At 37.3% G+C, this 20,194-nt stretch overlaps 1 protein-coding gene and 1 pseudogene across 2 annotated transcripts in view; one reads left to right on the top strand and one right to left on the bottom strand.

Annotated features, from left to right (window-relative positions):
• The window catches only part of FOXP2 (forkhead box P2), a 673,365-nt gene that overhangs the window by 300,682 nt on the left and 352,489 nt on the right, over window positions 1–20,194 (bottom strand). The gene's annotated exons all lie outside the window — the stretch shown is intronic.
• Window positions 14,610–15,980, top strand: LOC136323404 (elongation factor 1-alpha 1 pseudogene; annotated as a pseudogene).

Below are 20,194 nucleotides of genomic sequence, written 5' to 3'. Positions count from 1 at the left end.
ATGCCCAGTGCTATCAAAACTGTAACACTCTAACAATAAAATCTAAACTAAACCTGTGGCATTTACAAAATTGAAGCCACCATTTCAAACAGATAAAAGCTGAAATACATATTTTAATAAACATAATAGTGGAGAACTGCCTACATTGTTCTACAGCAATATTGTGAAATTCCTTTATTCGAAATTGGATATCCATATTTTGAGTGTTATGCTTATCTCCTATTTAAGCTCACATAAAAATGTGAAGTACAGAGGGAAGTCTATGCACTTTTAAATGTGTGGCTAATTTGAGTTACAGGTGTACTTTTTGATTGTGAAGAATTTGAGTGGGAAAAATTATTTCATTTATATGTATGTATTTTGATCAGCATTTTAATACAGACACAGTCTTGTGATAATCCCAATTTCCTTTCCATCAGTCTAAATACATTCTTATATCACTTTAGTAATTCCAACGCCAAGCCAGATAGAGAATATGGTCCACCTTTGGAGATACAAAATAGTGATTCATAATTTTATTCTGTGGCCACCTCTCGAGTTTTGCTCCAAGGTTGCAAATAAATCATAACCTTTGTACTCTGTCCATGCCTCTTTTATCTCATGACCATTTATGTATATATTTCATTTTCCTGTGTCAAATTGTAAATTCACTAAGAGTAAGATCTGTTCCTAGATCAATATTGTATCCTACCAGCATGATCTGCACATAAAGTCTTCAAATACTTGTTGCTTTATAAATGAATAAATAAATCAAATATTTAATAGATGAAGGTGGCAACAGTCTTTATTTTTACTATTGTTACATTCATCTATTGTCTACCTACTGCACTGTAGCACTACTGTTGAGAGGGAGATTTCAGAGACGAAATAGTTGACATATGCGAACATAAGCGAACAAGGGAACCACTCATCTGTGGCCATAATGTAATGAGGACATCTTTACAAAGGCAGTGGTAATTTTTTTTTCCTCAAGACAACACATGCTATCTGTTATTCAAAAGTGAGCTCTGTTAGCATATCTGCAGTGATCAACCTCACAAGCACTCCCATAGTTTACATGGCTAATGATAAAATGAGTTTCATCACATGAAACAAAAATGTAAATATTTATTCAGCATCTACTACATACAGACATATTTTAAATGTTTTACACACATAATTTCTCATTTTTGCATCCAGCCTCCAAATTAGATAATAATATAGCCCCTTGTTACAAACTGAAGAAACTGGGAGTCATATAGGTTAAGTTGCTCAGGGTCAAACAGTATTTAATCCAGTCTTCAAACCCAAGTCTTTTTATTCAAATGCTTGTTCTTTCTGTTATGCCACAGGTCTCCCTAATAATTATTGCACAGATATCACAGACCATCTTTTATGTACAGAGTACTACGTTAGATGCTGTGGGGAAGCAGAGAAGGGATTCATAGTAAAACCCAATTTAGCCTCTGCCTTGAAAAATTCCAATTATGTAATATGGGTAAGATATGGGTCTTATCTGGCCTACCTAGAATACAAGGTAGAGTATGATTAGTACATTAAGGGAGGACAAATGTCATGTGGTGTGAACTCTGAACTCTGGAAACTCATCCTGGGAGATTGTGGAAGCCTATATGGAGGAGAACCTAGGATTGGAAATGGTCTCCCACTGAATAAGCAAGACTTCTGTAAAAGGAAATATATTTGAGAATGCTCCAAAGAGATGCAAAACTGAAAATATTATGATGAGGTGTATCTTGCAACTGGCATATAGTATAGATTGACGGGAGCTTACTCAACGAGTCAGGGAGTAGTGGAATACACAAGGGCAAATTAGATATGAAATTGGAGGATCTTAAATGTCAGAAGGAGGAGTCTGAATTGTTTTCCTTAGGTAATAAGAGTTTCAAAATTATTATTAAAGCTGGACAGTAATAAGATTACAGGTATTTTAGAAAAGTTAACTTTGACTTATGTATGAAAGAAATTAAAAAGAATTAAAAACTTAGGCAGAGAAAGGTCAAGTACCTTGCCAGGGTGGCATAGCCAGCTAACATTTAGTATGTGAAGCGAAAAAGATTTAAGTATTCAGTTAAAATATTCATATGAAAAGAAAAAACGTAAAGAGTCAATAAAATACTAATTAAAATGTATTGAGTTTATTTTTCACTGGAAGTAACTAGATTTTTTGTAAGTTCTTTAAAAATAAAATAAAACTATTTTTGTCGTGTAGAGGTATCCAATTTATATGATTATCTTAGGAGGAAAAAAGAAGCCAGAATAGAATATCTATCGCTCTAATAAAAATGTTTTATTTTATTAAATAAGTTCGTTTTTTCTTTTTTCTTTTTTGACAGAGACAGAGAGAGGGACAGATAGGGACTGACAAACAGGAAGGGAGAGAGATGAGAAGCATGAATTCTTTGTTGTGGTACCTTAGTTGTTCATTGATTACTTTCTCATATGTGCCTTGAGCAGGGCCTTACAGCAGACCAAGTGACCCTTTGCTCAAGCTGGTGAGCCTTGCTCAAACCAGATGAGCCCGTGCTCAAGCTGCGAACTCAGGGTTTCGAACCTGGGTCCTTGGTGTCCTAGTCGGATGTGCTATCCACTGCGCCACCACCTGGTCAGGCTTATTAAACAAGTTTTAATCATGCAATTGCTATTAGGCCTTTTAAGGCAATATTATTTCCAAAAACAAGTCTAAAACATGTTGACTCCAACTTAAAAATAATGGTTAAAATTTTCCGGTAAATGATATAAAAATGCTAAATCAGTGGTAATTAAGCAAACAGGTAACTTTTCTCTAACCAAATAAAGAGCTTACTCTTACATTTAAAGGACTGTTTCATTAATGAGAAATGATAGAACTCTTTAAAATTACAGCAAAATAAACACCAAAGGTTACTAATAGGACAGTGTAGAAAAAGTAACAAATACTAAAGTAGACTATGCAACTATGAAGGTTTATTTTCTTCCGGCCACTTTGAATTTGTAATTTAAAAAGTGCTTTTCCTTAAATATGAGATTATCGATGAAGAGAAAGAAAAGACACATTCTGTATATTACCTAGGATGGGGTCAAAGACACAAACACTATTACCTGTTAATGTTAAAGCTATGAATTGAAATATTGGTATGTTTTACATTTTTTCAGAAATTATAGCAACAAATTATTATTACATAAATTTTGACTTAAAGTAATCAAGGACAGAAAATAAGGGTTAAAATTTTATTTTAAATTGTGGTAGCCTAATCTGCTAATCAAGCTATGTTTTGATATATTTATGTTTTTGATATCTTTTCATGATACAAAAAATAATAAGTTGATGCTGAATGTATCAAAGTTCATAAATAAAACAAATATGTAAATGAAGCATTTTAATTATCATTATGATTGCTCAATTTTACAAATAAAACATTACTGAAAAATACAGCTTTGCATTTTATAAAACAGGAAAACTTTAATAATATTTGAGAATTATGTATATCTTTTATATATTATATATATTTGAGAACTTTTATATATCATTTTAAGCAAAATTTTCAAAATGTGGCAGAGCTAAACATGCATATATTTGTAAAATACCATAAATAGATACAGAGGTAAAAAAAATTCTGTTAAATATTCACACAGAAATAAAATAGAGAAGAACTTAAGCTTTACAAAAGAGCTTTTTGTCCATATATGTAATTCTTTTATTTTCTTGTTGGCTTCTGAGGTAAAAGTATTAACATATAATGATTCATATTGTTAAAGAGAATACTATAGCATTCTTCTCATCCCTTTTCTGAAAACTATTTCTAGGTGAAAAACTTAAGATGATAAAGGCCACAGTGCAGACTACTCTTAGCACTAGGTTTTTCAAACTGCTGCATATGGTATGAAGCAGCAGAAACTTTCACACAGTAGAAACACTTGCTATATTTCAGTATAGGGACTTCTGGCTACTATCTCTGCTATTGAAACACCTTCTTGGTGGTCTGATAAGTTCTATTAGTAAAGCAAGTTAAATTGTAATTCTAACTATTCATCTTTTAGCTACCACTAAACCTTCCATGGATGTTTTATATACCATTTATTAATTTCTTTTGTACCTTGTGAAAATTATCTAAAGCATACAAACATCAATTTCTCACACATTTAGACAGCAGTCACACTTTATAACTTTCTCTGATACACAGAATTTTCATACAATGTAATCTGATTTATTTCCATTTCACTTGCTGTTAGCTCTACCTTTTCTCTTATTGTTCTTTCTCTAATTCTCTGATTTTCCTCCCTCTCCTTCCTTCTTGCCCTCCCCGCCTCTTGTTCTCTTTGTCCACGTTAATAAAACAAGCAGAAATAAAATTCTCAAGAATTAATACTTAAAGCCTTCCAATTTTACTGGGCAAGAATTTAATGGCAATATCCACCTACAGTAACAAAAGAAAAGGTGCTGTATAGATATAAATAAAGACAGACATACAAACACGGGAGGGGAAGAGGAAAAGGGAATGAGGAAACGGGACAGAAAGGAAGAGAATCAATGTATAAGGAGTGTATTTACACCTTGAGAAAAACAATATGACCTCTATTTTTTTTTCTCCTTCTAAAAGCAAAGGTGCATTTGGGATACATAAAAAACACTTTCTCTTTTCTCTCTTTTGTTAATTTAGTTTTTACTCAACTCTTTGGCAGGATGGAAAGAGCAATAATGCTGTTACGTGAGAAAGTTATACATAATGAAAGAGTAGTTTCCTCACTTTTTAACAACTATTTTTATAGTTCATGGTGTTTTAATAAGTCATGTGTAATAAATATCTGAAAATAAAGCTAAAATGTGTGCAAGAAGGATTCAAATCAGAATAATGAAATCATCACATTTAATTAAGTCGATCATGTCATGCCCATACAAACACTATAAACACTGCACAACAAATATTAAACTAACCATGGTTATAAAATTAAAGCTTCACTTTCAGTTGAGTTAATGTTAAAAATACCCTTAATTGCTTTTCAAGGTTATAAACAAAATTAGTTTATTGGACAAAAAACTAATATATATGCCAAGGTAAATCTAGCAAAAATTTCATTTCTAGCATAGAAAACTCTGAGCTTATTTTAAGTGTAACAACAAGGAACAATAAACCCCCAATAGAGATACACTTGATTTTTCATTTGCTAAAATTTGACACCAGTGCTTTAAAGCAGTATGATTTTCATTTTTTCCAATTAGACTTATCAGATGTTGATTGCTGCATATAAAAATCATACTTCTTTGTCTGAATAAAAGGTCTCATTGGACTATCTAAATATCCAGTTATCTATTACTAAAATTATCACTTGTCTTTCAGAGACAAGATCTTATTTTTTAACTAAACATAGTTTGGAAATGCAGATAGTAAAAAATAAATAAGTCAATGTTATCAAAGAAAGGCCACTCACAAGAAAAATTGTATAGGCACCAAATTATTACAACGAGAGAACAAATACACTATTTAAATAGATGCTCCAGATATATAAAAAAAGGTCTCATATCAGAAAATTTACTCTCATGAAACACTGTTAATACTAATGAAAATAATATTGTGGGTCATAGGTAGCAATGAAAGCAACCCTATGTGACCATGTCTGTTACCTACATTCTGGATACACCTATTTCCACTTACGCTTGGAGCACTACTGCTTCTCACCAGTAGGCAGCAGTGTTACATCTTTTACCTGTTACCAATGTTAACGTCGCACGTGCCATCTGTAACTTATTACAGGTTATCTGACATTGGCTTGCATTGTAGCCTCATTATTTTCGCTTCATGCTATTTATTTCACAGATATTCTTCTCTTCCTAAGAGCAAACTTATAACTACTAATAAAATATCAGCAATGTCAGGAAGTGTGCAATTAATGAATGCTACCATTTCTTTACTAGTTAATAGTTTATTCCTTATTATAATTTAAAAGAAACTGCAATTAAGAGTAGTATGAAATTGTCTGATTTAAAGAGTTTAGTATTAAAGACTGCATTTATTATATTATATATTCATTAAACTATTGCTTTTATATTAAGGCTTATCTAAACCTTGATATTTTAAAGCATCTATTTTTAATTACCTATATATCTATCCTTTCATAAAAATGAATTAACGCATAATGAATTATTTGGAAATCTACACACATAACTCTATAAGGGAAAATATCATACAGTGACATTTGTAAACAAGCTATATTCTACAAATTAATAGAAGGGCACATATTCACTTGACACAATCCATCCTACTTTCACCAAAATTACTACTTTCTACTTCATCAAAAAGCACGTATATGTAAAATAGGGCAGCATCAAATATATTAAGAGAAATTCTTTGGTTCCTTCACTAACTAATCAGAGATGCACAGACAAGGACCTTTTAAGTTTAATAATACCTGCTCATTAAATGATGCTAAACACTAAATACCATGAACAGCAGGGAATTTCAGTTTACATTAGAGAAAAAAAAAATAAAAGGGTAAAAATGACTGAAGTTGGTCAGTTCAAACTGATAGGGCACTTCAAATGAATAACAGGAGAAGAAAAGAGACACTCCAGGTTAAATTCGGTTCTCCTATTCCTTTTCTTGAAAGTGCTTAACTTCACAAATTTTATTTGAATTAGCTAAACTGCCTAAATCAAAGCATATATAAAGTTAAACAGGCAACTACATTTCACAGTAGTTTACCTATTATACAATAGATAAAACTTTTATTTTAAAAAGGTGATTTTGATTTTTAAATGTGTATATTTCTTTTCTTCACTGAAGCAATTGATGTGCTTTGTTTCCAAGAAAACACTGCTTCCAAAACCAGTATCTGATAATGCTTAAAAAAGTTTTATGAAGCAAATTAGGCTTTACTGCACAGTATTTATTTCCCATACCTTTTTAAAAAGTAGGACATTTTCTCTTAGTTAATAACTTTTGAAAATTAGAATTCTTTAAAAACATATATTTTTTCCTTACTTGAACCTGATTTCCAAATTCTTATTTACATTGTATTTCTCTCAGAAAAGTAAGTCTTAAATTAACAAAAGTGTAAAGTAGTCAAAATCCTTTGATAACAGTACTTCTCTTTCTATTAATTACCCCATTCCTGTACTTGACTAAATTTCATCCTCTCCTATGCTGTTTCCTCCTTTTATAAATGGTAACACCATTCCTAAAGTTACACACAGTCCTGGTGAATTTACCCTGCCCTCCAGGGCAGATGAATGCCCATAATGGAAGACAAGGAAAAGGCGGTCCTTCTTAACACCAAGGATTAGTGGCTGACTAATAAACTCAATTAGCAAGTAAGAAGTATTTTGAGGCCCTGGGTGGTTGGCTCAGTGGTAGACCATCAACCCAGCATGTGGATGACCAGGAATTGCGCCCATCTGCTTCTCTATGCCTCCCCTCTCGCTTCTTTCTCTCTCTCTCTCTCCCTCTCCTGTAGCCATGGCTTTATTGGAGCAAGTTGGCCTCAGGATGCTGAGGATTGCTCCATGGACTCCGTCTCAGGCATTAAGAAGAGCTTGGTTGCTGAACAATGGAGCAATGCCCCAGATGGGCAGAGCATTGCCTCCTAGTGGGCCTGCCAGGTGGATCCAAGTCGGGGTGCATGTGAGAGTCTGTTTCTGCCTCTCCTTTTCTCACTGAATTAATAAAAAAGTATTTTGACCCCAAAAGTATCTCCTTGCAAATTTCAAATATTTGTGCTTCCCCCCACAAAAAGAAATGCCTAAGTTGAAGTATCTGGAGGTGGGGTCTTTAGGAAGTGATTAGATCATGAAGGAGGAACCCTCAGGATGGGATTAGTGTCCTCGAGACCCCAGAGAAACCCCTCAGGACTTCAGGCACAGGTATTAAAGTGAGAAGAAGTACCTCACTGAGGGAGTAAGGCCTCACAGGACACTTCATGTGTCAGTGCCCTGATCTTAGACTTAGCATCCAGAACAGTGAGAAATAAATACATTTTTGTTATTTCTAAGCTACCCAGCTTTCAGCATTTCTGTTATAATGGTAAATGGACTAAGACAGCTGTAAAATGGAGGTTCTGAAAAAGGCTCCCTATGAGATTCTTTGCTTAAGATGCAGATAATTTCCTTGTTATTTTGGAATATTTATCAATATCTTCTAGGGATTTATATCTGTGCTTTACTTAGGCCATATAATCATGAATTTAAAAATTTGTAAAACAAATAAGGGTAAGGGTAAGGGTAAGCCATGGTCTCCTCATATCACTATCATAGCATTTCTCAAAGACTCTTCCACAGAAAACAAATTTCCCAGGACAGACTAAAATAAATAGACTCCATGGTAAAACAAACAAACAAACAAAAAACAACTGAGTCTCTCATAGATGCACAAAGACTGTTAACTTATAAAAGGCTATGAGAACTGTAAAGAACACTGGTACCCTTTTTTCATTAGTAATTAAATCCCATATATGTATATTAGGTTTGTATGCATATATTTATTTTCTTTTTCTTTTTTTTAAGTAAGAGGAAGGGAGATAGTGAGATAGACTCCTGCATGCACCCTCACTGGGATCCACCTGGCAACCCTCATCTGGGGCTGATGCTCCAATCAAACCAGCTATTTTCAGTGCCTGGGGCCTATACTCAGACCAACAGAGCTATCCTTAGCACCTGAGGCTATTGTTCAAACCAATCAAGCAACTGGCTGTGGGAGGGGAAGAGAGAGCAGAAAGGGAGAGCAGGGGTAGAGAAGCAGATGGTCGCTTCTTATGTGTGCCTTGATCACAGATCTAACCCCAGGACATCCATATGCCAAAGCAATGCCCTATCCACTTAGCTAACTAGTCAGTGCCAGTATGAACATATTTCACTGAAGTTAGTTTACTGTGTTTGATTATAAGATACTGCCCTGACTCAGCAGGTATTGTTATGTAATAATCAGAATTCTACCTCTTCGCCTTTCTTTAATCCAAAGAATTCTGATTTTTAAAATGTATCTCCCAAGGACTGTGGACAAGGGATTGTGGACCTGTACAAACTAACCAGGTCAAGACTACAGATGTAGTTGGCAAGGAGTAGAGTCAGTAGAAGTGAACAAACAAAATCACTTGCATAAGACATGTTGCAGGAGTTTTGTAGTGGCATTGGACTTAAACAAATTATATGGTCTGAGTCAGCTTGCTTACACCAGGCCACACACTGCTGGGCACACAGTAGGTCCACAATAAGTATTCGTTTAATGGATTAGTTCATTGATGAAGTCTAATGCTGACTTCAGTATGTAATTGTGTAAATTGTTAAGATAGGTGAATATCTGTTCTTTACACAAATTTCTCAAGAGGTAACAACCCTAGAGCTTCTCTTGAAGGTAGCCTGACAATGAAAATATCATTCCTTGTTTTCAAATACTTCTGCTTTAATTTTAATTTATATTCCTTTTAATTTATAATGATATAAAACATGTATTAGAACCTTAATCTTTAAGAATATAGTCAATATTTCAATTTCTTCTTTAAGTTAAACAAACCTATTTGGTCTTTTTTTTTTTTTACAGAGACAGAGAGAGAGTCAGAGAGAGGGATAGATAGGGACAGACAGACAGGAACGGAGAGAGATGAGAAGCATCAATCATCAGTTTGTTGTTGCGACATCTTAGTTGTTCATTGATTGCTTTCTTATATGTGCCTTGACCACGGGCCTTCAGCAGACCGAGTAACCCCTTGCTTGAGCCAGCGACCTTGGGTCCAAGCTGGTGAGCCTTGCTCAAACCAGATGAGCCCACACTCAAGCTGGCGACCTCAGGGTCTCGAACCTGGGTCCTCGGCATCCCAGTCTGACACTCTATCCACTGCGCTACCGCCTGGTCAGGCTATTTAGTCTTTTCTTTAGAAAGATGATGGAGATGACATTTATCTCTTCCATTTTACTCCCTTCACTTTCTCTATACCCTTTTATTATTATTCTAGAATAAAAGGAGTAATGACATAAACTGTACACAGATTTTTGAAAGTGTGTTATAAGCAACATTCAACTCACTCTAATTTCCTTTCAGATGTGAAACTGAAGTTTGAAATGCTGTGATCATCATGGTACAGAGAGGAGGGCAAGGGCTTTGAAATCTGACAAACCTTCCCTGACCTTCAGCTTCACCTTAAAAACAAATCACTGCACTGCGAAACAATTACAACCCCGAGACTCAGTTTTCTCTATTAACATGTGAATGGTGGTACTGACCCAGCTGCATTGTCTGAAGGCTTAAATTGGGTTAATATGTGAAAGGTGACTGGTAGGAAATGAGTGTAAGTGGTGTGATGGGGAGGGGGTGGGGGGAAGAGAAGTGGGAGGGAACTGGTCACTGACAAATGTAAAGCTCGAATCTCTGTGACACGAGGAAAGACACAACAGCTTTTAAAAAACAAGTTTCAATGCAAACGTTTTGGAAGGATATGTATCAAACTGTTAATGGTGGGTTCCTCTGGGTAACAACATTATTAATCATTTGTATTGTTTCCTTAAGATTCCTCCATATTCCTGGAATCTACTATGATGGGTGTCTATAACTTTGGGAATTAGAAAAACCATGAATACATTTTTATTTTTAGGAAAAATGTGTTTCAATATTTAAAGAGTTTAAATGACATGTAAAATTATTTCATGAGGAACTTATCAGCCTTTAAAAATTTTAGAGACATAAGCTGTTAATATAAATTAAAACTTTTAGAAAGGTGGGGAGTTTTACACATTTGTTCAAATGTCATTCCGCTTGCCCAGCTCCTGCTTCTTGTCCACCAGTGCTCCTCAGCGCCTACAGCAATACATGTTAGAACAGATGCGAATAAAGTGGCCGTATGCCTCTATTGTATGTAATTTACTAGAAAGTTTCTAGTGAATTGAACTTTTTCTTCATTTTCATTCATCATTTGTATATTTCATTTTAAAAAGTGTTCACACCTTTCCCGTCCTTTTTCCATTTTGGTGTATTTTATTGATTTAAAAGGGTGGGTTTTTTTTAAAAAACTATTAAGACATTTAAATTTTGAATTTTTTTTTTAAATATCATCCCAGTTTATTTCATTTTTATATAATCTGACCCTTTTCAGACCCTTTTCTTTCTTTGTGGTTCATTTTATTTCTTGTCAGTGTAAAAGTATTTTCTTAACCCCAAATTAAATGAACATTTGCATGATTTTGGCTAGGTATTAGGTGACTAAAATTTTACATTAATATAATAAATATTTGACATATATATATTTATTTTTAAGTGAGAGACAGGGAGGCAGAGAGACTGTCACATGTGCCTGAACCAGGATCCACTGGCAACCTCCTGTCTGGGGCTGATGCCATGCCCATCTGAGGCTACTGCTCCATTCCTAGGTGAAGGAGCTATTTTAATGCCTGGGGGAGGCTATGGAGCCATACTTAGTGCCCAAGGCCAACTTGCTTGAATTGTTCAAGCCATTGCTGCAGGAGAGGAAGAGAGAGAGAGAGAAAGAGAGAGAAAGCGGAAGGGAAGGGGTAGAGAGGCTGATGGTGACTTCTCATGTGTGTCCTGACCCAGGAACCCTACCAGGGACTTCCACACTCCAGGCCCACTTTCTATAGCTGAGCCAACCCGCCAGGGCCAAAAATTTGCTCTATTTTTGAAAAATGTTACTTTTTAATGAAAATGGTCAATTTGCTCAAGACTTTTACTGAAAATCTAACCCTTTGCTAAGTTTGGAATGCTTTCTTTATTAGATGTTAATTTTTAAATAAAAGGTCTATATTTAGGAATGTCTATTAAAACCCACCTTTCCCCACTCTTCTCTCCTAGTTAATGGATTCATTAGCCATCCAATTTCTCAAAAAAAAAAAAAATTGAGAGAGAGAAGAAAAAACAACTAAGCTTCGTTTTTGAGCCTTTGCTGCTTTTTCCTGCTCCGGATGTCCCGACTCCTTTTCCATGCATTCCGGTTGGTTTCAGTGTGACTCCATGGAATCGTCTTCATCTTACCCATCAGAAATGACTTCTCCCTCCCGCACTACCACTGTACCTTTTCAGCTGACCAGTTCAAACAATGGTTAGCATATTTTATTTTGAGGTGTCTGACCATTTCATCTAATAAGATTCATTGAATAAATGGCTGTTTTGTTTACCATAAATTTCAATTCTCCATGGAGAACCTGGGAAAATATTAATACAGTCACAAAGTTACAGAAAAATTGAAAGTCTGATACAATTTTTTTTTCCCCTGAACTGATGGAGAGTAAGTTACCAACCTTAAGCCAATCATCTCCAAATACTTCAGTGTGTATTTCTTACAAACAAGAAATGTTCTCTACATAACCAAGGGGCCATCAAGATCCAAATATTGGCAGTGTTATATTATTAGTATCTTGTAATACCCATCCTCCTTTCAAGTTTACTGAATTGTCCTCACAATGGCCTCTACAGTGAACGGATTCAATTCAAAAATCACACATTGAATTCGTTTTCATGTCTCTTTGGTCTTGAACATTCCAACCTCTCTTTGATTTTCATGACTTTGGCATATTTGAAGATTACAGGGCTAGTATTTTGCAGATATTCCTTAACTGTGGTCTCATGTTTAGTTTCAGGTGCTACATTCTTGGCAGACATAATAAGAAGTGATGTCTTTTTTTATTATATTCTATCAGGTGGTATGTGATTTCATTATCTCTCTCTCTTTTTTTTTTAATTCAGTGAGAGGAGAGACAGAGAGACAGGATCTCATATATGCCCTGACTGGGATTCATCCAGCAAGCCCACTAGGGGGTAATGCTCTGCCTATCAGGGACATTGCTCCTTTGCTCAGCAACTGAGCTCTTCTTAGTGCCTGAGGCAGAGGCCATGGAATCTTCCTCAGCGCTCAGGGCCAACTAGCTCTAGCTCCAGTTGAACCATAGCTGCAGAAGGAGAAGATGGAGAGAGAGAGAGAGAGAGAGAGAGAGAGAAGCAAGAGGGGAGGAATAGAGAAAGAGATGGCTGCTTCTCCTGTGTGCCCTAACTGGGTATTCAACCCAAGACATCCACATGCTGGGCCAATGCTCTACCACTCAGCCAACTATCCAGGGCTATATCTCTTTATTTATAGTGTTCACTTTGATCACTTGACAAAAATGGTATCTGTCAAGCTTCTCCACAATAAAATATTCATTTTACCTTTGTAATTAATAAGCGTTTTGTTGCGAGTTATTTTTAAACTATCTTAATATCCTATTCCTCAGCAAACTTTCAATTTATATGTGAGAATGAGTGTGTATTTACATATCCCTCTTTATTAAATGTTTTAAATTATTTGCTTTATAATAATTATTTATTCTGATACTCCAGTAGTGAAAACCTCTGCAATTGGTTTCCATGTCCTTATAGCATGTTCCTTATTTATTGGCACAAAGTATACAATGAGGGTTTCTCCAAGGATCCCAGATTTCATTGAGAAGAAACTGGTATATAGAAAGAAATATCTAGGCCCTGGCGGGTTGGCTCAGTGGTAGAGCGTCGGCCTGGCGTGCGGGGGACCCGGGTTCGATTCCCGGCCAGGGCACATAGGAGAAGCACCCATTTGCTTCTCCACCCCCCTTCTTCCTCTCTGTCTCTCTCTTCCCCTCCCGCAGTCAAGGCTCCATTGGAGCAAAAGATGGCCCGGGCGCTGGGGATGGCTCCTTGGCCTCTGCCCCAGGCGCTAGAGTGGCTCTGGTCACGGCAGAGCGACGCCCCGGAGGGGCAGAGCATCGCCCCCTGGTGGGCAGAGTGCCCCTGGTGGGCGTGCCGGGTGAATCCCGGTCGGGCGCATGCGGGAGTCTGTCTGACTGTCTCTCCCCGTTTCCAGCTTCAGAAAAAAAAAAAAGAAAGAAAGAAAGAAATATCTGGGCCCTACATGTACTAATTGCTTTTGGGGTAATGTTTCCAGGACCTTCTAATGATCAGAGCAAGAAAATATATGTTATACAGATTTACATCCACAATGATTTCTATGTCCACATCCATAAATATGTCTAGATCCATTAAAAAGTGTAAGTTTGCATGGATACCTGTAATTGCAACAACACATGGTTCATTCAAGTTTTTTCCCTTTCCATATTTGTAGCTTCAATAATGAGAAACCTGGCTCCCATGTCCTTAATATATTTACTTATCTGAAACATCACCTGTGTAGAAACCATTTGTCATCTTTGCCTCCACTGGTCTGCCGACTGGATGCCCTCCCCTCCCAGCCCTGGCTCCAACAACCATGCAGCTGTTCTCCACATGGGCGTCCCCTTCATGTAGCCTTCTGTAGACACGCTCTTACCATTCTTCTATGGTGTACACTCCCTATGCCAGGCCACTCATTGCAGGCAGACAGCCCCCTCAGCCCACTCAGCCTCCGACACTCCCTGCCAGGCTGCCTTTCTGTGAGGGCACCTGAAGGCTTCAGTCAGCCTCTGACAGCTAAGCAGGGCATCTCTCCGTTGCTTAGGCTCTGACATCCTACACTGGGTCACTAAGGCTCCACCCCACTGTTGGTACATATATTTTTAAAAACATTTTGTCCTACCTAAAGGATTTAGGGCTAAATTGTTTAAGAAGGAAAAGAAACTTTTTTTTTTTTTTTGCATTGTGTTTGCTGCCAGAATACAGGTGTCATGGAGACCACCACTAAATCACAGCCAAATGGGAAAGGAAAAGGCTCACTTCATTAGATACATAGATTCCTATAAGTCTGCCACTACTGGCCATCTGATCTACAACTGTGGCAGGATCAACAAAAGAATTGTCAGACAATTTGAGAAGGAGGATGCTGAGACAGGAAAGGGCTCCTTCACGTATGCCTTGGGCCTTTGGTAAAATGAAAGCTGAACGTGAATGTGGTATCGCCATTGAAGTCTCCCTGTGGAAATCTGACACCAGAAAGGATTATATGACCATCACTGGTGCCCCAGGACACATAGACTTTATAAAAAACATGATTAAGGGCACATCTTGGGCTAACTGTGCTGGCCTGAGTGTTGCTGTTGGTGTTGGTGAAACTGAAGCAGGTATCTGCAAGAATGGACAGACCGTGAGCATGCCCTTCTAACTTACACTAAAGGTGTGCAATAATTAATGGTTGGTGTTAAAAAAAATGGACTTCACAGAGCCACCCTACAGCCAGAAGAAATATGAGAAAATTGTTGAACATCCACATTAAGAAAACTGGCTACAACCCTGACACAGTAGCATTTGCGCTGATTTCTGGTTGGAATGATGACAACATGCTATAGCCAAAAGCTAACATGGCTTAGTTGAAGGGACGGAAAATCACTATCACTCATACGGATGGCAATGCCAGTTGAACCATGCTGCTTGAAGCTCTGGGTTGCATCCTGCACCAACTCATCCAACTGGCAAGTCCCTGTGTCTGCCTGTCCAGGATGTCTACAAATCTGGTGGTATTGGTATTGTCCCTAAGGGCAGAGTGGAGACTAGTGTTCCCAAATGCAGCATCATGGTCACTTTTGTTCTAGCCTTTGTCACAACTGAAGTCAAGTCTGTTGAAGTTCACCATGAAGATTTGAGTGAAGCTCTTCCTGGGGAAATGTGGGCTTCAATGTCAAAAACGTGTCTGTGAAAGGTGCTCTCACTATGGCAGTGTCGCTGGTGACAGCAAAAATGACCCAGCAATGGAAGCAGCTGGCTTCAGAGCTTAGGTGATTATCTTGACCTATCCAGGTCAAATCTGTGCTGATATGCACCTGTGCTGGACTGTCACACAGCTCACAGTGTTGGTAGATTTGCTGAGCTGAAGGAGAAGATTGACTGTTGTTCTAGGAAAAAGCTGTAAGAGGCCCAAAGTTTCTGAAATCTGGTGATGCTGCCATCATTGATATGGTTTGTGGCAAACCTGTGTGTGTTGAGAACTTCTCTGACTATCCCCCTCTGGGCTGTTTTATTATTAAAGACATGAGGCAGACAGTCAACTGCAGATGTAATCGAAGTAGTGGGCGATAAGGCAGCTGGAACTGCCTAAGTCACCAAGTCTGCCCTGGAAACTCAGAAGGTTAAATAAATATTATCCCCAATACCTACCATCCAGTTTTAACCACTGGTGGAAGAACAGTCTCAAAGTTGTTTGTCTCATTGGCCATTTAAATTTAACAGTAAAAGACTGGTTAATGATTACAGTGCATCATAAAACCTCCAGAAGAAAGGAGAATGTTCTGTGGACTTTTTATTTGTTTGTTTGTTGGTTGGTTGGTGTGGCAGTTTTTAAGTTATTAGTTTTTCAAATCAGTACTTTTTAATGGAACCAACTTGACTAAATCTGTCACAAAATTTTAAGACCCATCAAAACAGAGTTTAATGAGAAACTTGTGTGTTCTTTAGATCAACACTGTTAACTTACCTACTTAGGTGAAAGGCATAGGTAAGAGTTGCCCATAATTTACATCTGGTATCACACCAGCTGAAACATTACGATTTGCTAATTCTGGGTTACTATTTTTCTGGGTGGGAACTTTGGTTTTTTTTTAATCTACCTTGTGTGTGTGTGTGTGTGTGTGTGTGTGTGTGTGTGAGAGAGAGAGAGAGAGAGAGAGAGAGAGAGAAAGAGAGACAGAGAGAGACAGAGACAGAGAGAAACAGAGACAGGGACAGACAGGCAGGAAGGGAGAGAGATGAGAAGCATCAATTCTTGATTGCGGCACCTTAGTTGTTCATTGATTGCTTTCTCATATGTGCCTTGACTGGGGGGTTACAGCAGAATGAGTGGCCCCTGCTCAAGCCAGCAACCCCATGCTCAAGCTGTCAACCTTGGGGTTTTGAACCTGGGTCCTCTGCATCCCAGTTAAATGCTCTATCCACTTCACCACCATCTGGTCAGGCTTTTTTCACTTAGTCTTAAAGGGAGCAATCATCTCCTTACATAATAAAAAGCTATGGGGGAATCCACTGTGCAATACTAAATAGGGTAGGACAGATGAGCAGAGGAACTTTGTTTTTGTGTAAGCTAGTTTATAAAGGCAAATTCTATAACATGAAAGTCCATGTGTTGCATATAAAATTTTGTGAAGTTACATCAATATTGAGTAAATTTGTTGGTATGTCAAATTTTAGTTTTCCAGTTTTACTGGAATGTGAATTATCTCATTTACAAATACTGAGGTAGTTTAAAGAACCTAAAATGAAGCTTAAATAGTATTGAGCACTGTCTTGCTGTACTTAATTGTATCCAGATTCTAGGAAAAGTAAATAATACTGGATTGGGGGAGGGAAGGGGAACAAAACAAAGGAAGAGAATAAAAGGGGGTAGGGGAAGAGGGAGAGTTGTTAAGCACAAAGTTTCTGAAACACACATGGCTAAAAAATCTTCCATTTTTGAATGTCACCTTGACATTATATTTTGCGATGTTCCAACTACTACCACTACAATGACTATGCTAAATTCTTTATATAGTGGACATTTATTGGTTTCCTCACCAGAATCTATTCTATACTTCTTTCTTTTTGAGAACCCTAACTTCCCAGTCACTTGGTTTAGATTGGATCAACTTCCAGCAGGCTCCCAAGTAGGCACTGATCCTTGTAAGCCAATCAACTTACCTCAACTTCCAAGTTATTGTAATAGTTCAGAAATGGGCCTGGACATAAGCCTTAGCCAATCAGCAAATACCATTCACCTGGCCACAGTGACTGGTTCAAAGGTAGGCTCTTTATGAAGCTGGACCAGAGTGACTTCTAGGAAATGCTAGAATATACAAATTCTATCTTCTCTTCTCGGTTGTAATATGAGGATGCAGGGCTTCAGACTACTGTAAGACGAGAGCCTGGAGCAGTCTGGGGGTCACTGTGTGGAGACAGAGGCTGAATGAAGTCCAGATAAATCATAGCCAAAGGAAGGTACTTTGTTGCATTCTATCAGAAAATCTTCACTGTCAAGAGGCAGTTCAGATTGTTTTATCTTCCCAGTAGATCTGACGAGTGCTCATAGCTTCTCCTTCACAGTCATTCATTGTTCATTCCAAAAGATCTTTCTGCTGCTAGCCATTTATAACTAGTAGCCTTATCCATGTACCATAATCTCTATTCACTTCTTAAAAGCAATCTGGGAATGAAAGATTGTTCTTGACAATACTTAACCCTTCATTTATTCTCGGTTGTATCTGCACCACACCAATTCCTAGGTTTCTGGTCCCACCAAGTTCATGTTAATTGTTACTTCAGGAATGTACTGCCACCACTCTGAGCTCTCATTTTGGTTGACTGTACTTGGGCTTCTTAAGTGATCTCAACACTATTTTTCAGTCTTCTTTGCTGCCCAAATCTTCTTCTCCATTATACCAAAAAATCTTCTGCTTTAGTTTCCACCTGGCATAATCACCGATTCTGAGCATCCTTTACCCCGTTTTGAATATTGTGTGATTCAGGCAAAGGAATAAATGAAGTTCTCACTCTGTGTCAGGTACTATATTAAAGATCTCGATAACATATTTCCCTTGACAGAAATAAATTAGAAATAATTATAGTTAATGCAATTAAAATACATATTTTATTTTAAAATCAGCACACAGATGAACTTTGCTGTCATGCTTTTATTCTAAAGATGCACTGTTCTTTTTAGAGTATACAGTTGAACTAAGCTAGAATTAATAAGGATGATTTTATTTTGATCCCCTGTATTCCAAAACTATCAGGACTAAATATTTTCTTGGCTTTTGACAAAGTCTACTGGCAATTCTTAAAACACCTTGTTACAGACATAAAGGCTTACCTTTTATAGGTAATGTCTTAATTTCTACAATGAAGCACATTTTATTTATTTTTATTTATTTATTTATGACAGAGACAGAGAGAGGAACAGATAGGGACAAACAGACAGGAAAGGAAAAAGATAAGAAGCATCAATTCTTCATTGCGGCACCTTAGTTGTTCACTGATTGCTTTCTCATATGTGCCTTGATAGGGGCGGAGGGCTACAGCAGAGCAAATGACCCCTTACTCAAGCCAGCGACCTTGGGCTTCAAGCCAGTGACCTTTGGGCTCAAGCCTGCAACCATGCGTCATGTCTATGATCCCATGTTCAAGCCAGCAACCCCATGCTCAAGTTGGTGAGCCTGTGCTCAAGCCGGAGACCTCGGGGTTTCAAACCTGGGTCCTCTGTGCCCCAGTCTGATGCTCTATCCACTGTGCCACTGCCTGGTCAGGCTACAATGAAGTAAGTTTTAAACAGTAATATATAAATATTTGTGGCCAGTCCCATCACTATAATTGGCCATAGAAACATTAATCAATCCCTTGGAATCAATCAGGCACTGTGTCCAGCTCTGCAAACCCCATAGTGAACAATAGGATGTGCTACCTGGCTCATCTAAATTGTGAAAGACAGATATTGACCAAAATATCACTCAAAAAACATGCAATCATAATATTCAAGTTTTCACTTGAATTTTTCCCTTTTATTTGTATAGGCATGATCTCTTGAATAAAATACTGAGAAAACAAATATCTAAACCAGAACTCTTAATCCAGATGCTCACACAGGCAAAGTAGATGTTTAACCCAATGAAGAAGCAAGGTGGAAAATTTAACAAAGTGGCAGATGCATGTCCTGTCTAAAGGACATGTTGCCACATGGAATGTGGGCTTAGTGTAGCCACAGCTTCACATATTTTTAGAGAAGCCAGATGCTTAAACGTTGAAAAGCAATTTAAAAATTATGGGGCCAAACAAAAACGTATGAGGATTGAGCCTGCAAGCCACCAGTTTGCAACATGTAACAAAGGGTGAAGCCTAGGTTTATGACGATTCTATTTAATACCATCAATTCAAACCTCATGTAATTTCTCATAAGCAAATTCAGGCACTGCTCCTGAGCACCACCTCTATGTGGAACGAGTAACCTACCCAGCAGGTGGTGTTTGATAGTGACATTACAAGGAGTGCTAATCTTCACAAGTTTTGTTATGTTTCATCTTCATATGATAATGTCCATTATTCGCTGTCTTTTTCATTTGTGATTACAATGTTCAAGTTAACTATACTACATGCTTTCTTCTACTTTTAAATTCTTGAATTGTTTATATACATCTTATAATTATGTTGCTTTGCAATATTATTGCCACAAAAAAAGTTTGTCACTAACTCCTCTTTGAAGTTCTTATGCATTGTCCTTACCATAAATGAGTAAGTTATTCATGGTTTAAACCTCATTTGATATTCTATAGTCTGCTTTGAACTTTCGTTAAACTAAAATCATCTTTGTCCTGCCATATGGTATTTGA

This window comes from Saccopteryx bilineata, chromosome 2 (genome assembly GCF_036850765.1).
Source record: "Saccopteryx bilineata isolate mSacBil1 chromosome 2, mSacBil1_pri_phased_curated, whole genome shotgun sequence".
Taxonomy (NCBI): Eukaryota; Metazoa; Chordata; class Mammalia; order Chiroptera; family Emballonuridae; genus Saccopteryx; species Saccopteryx bilineata.
This window is presented reverse-complemented; position numbering and strand designations above follow the sequence as displayed.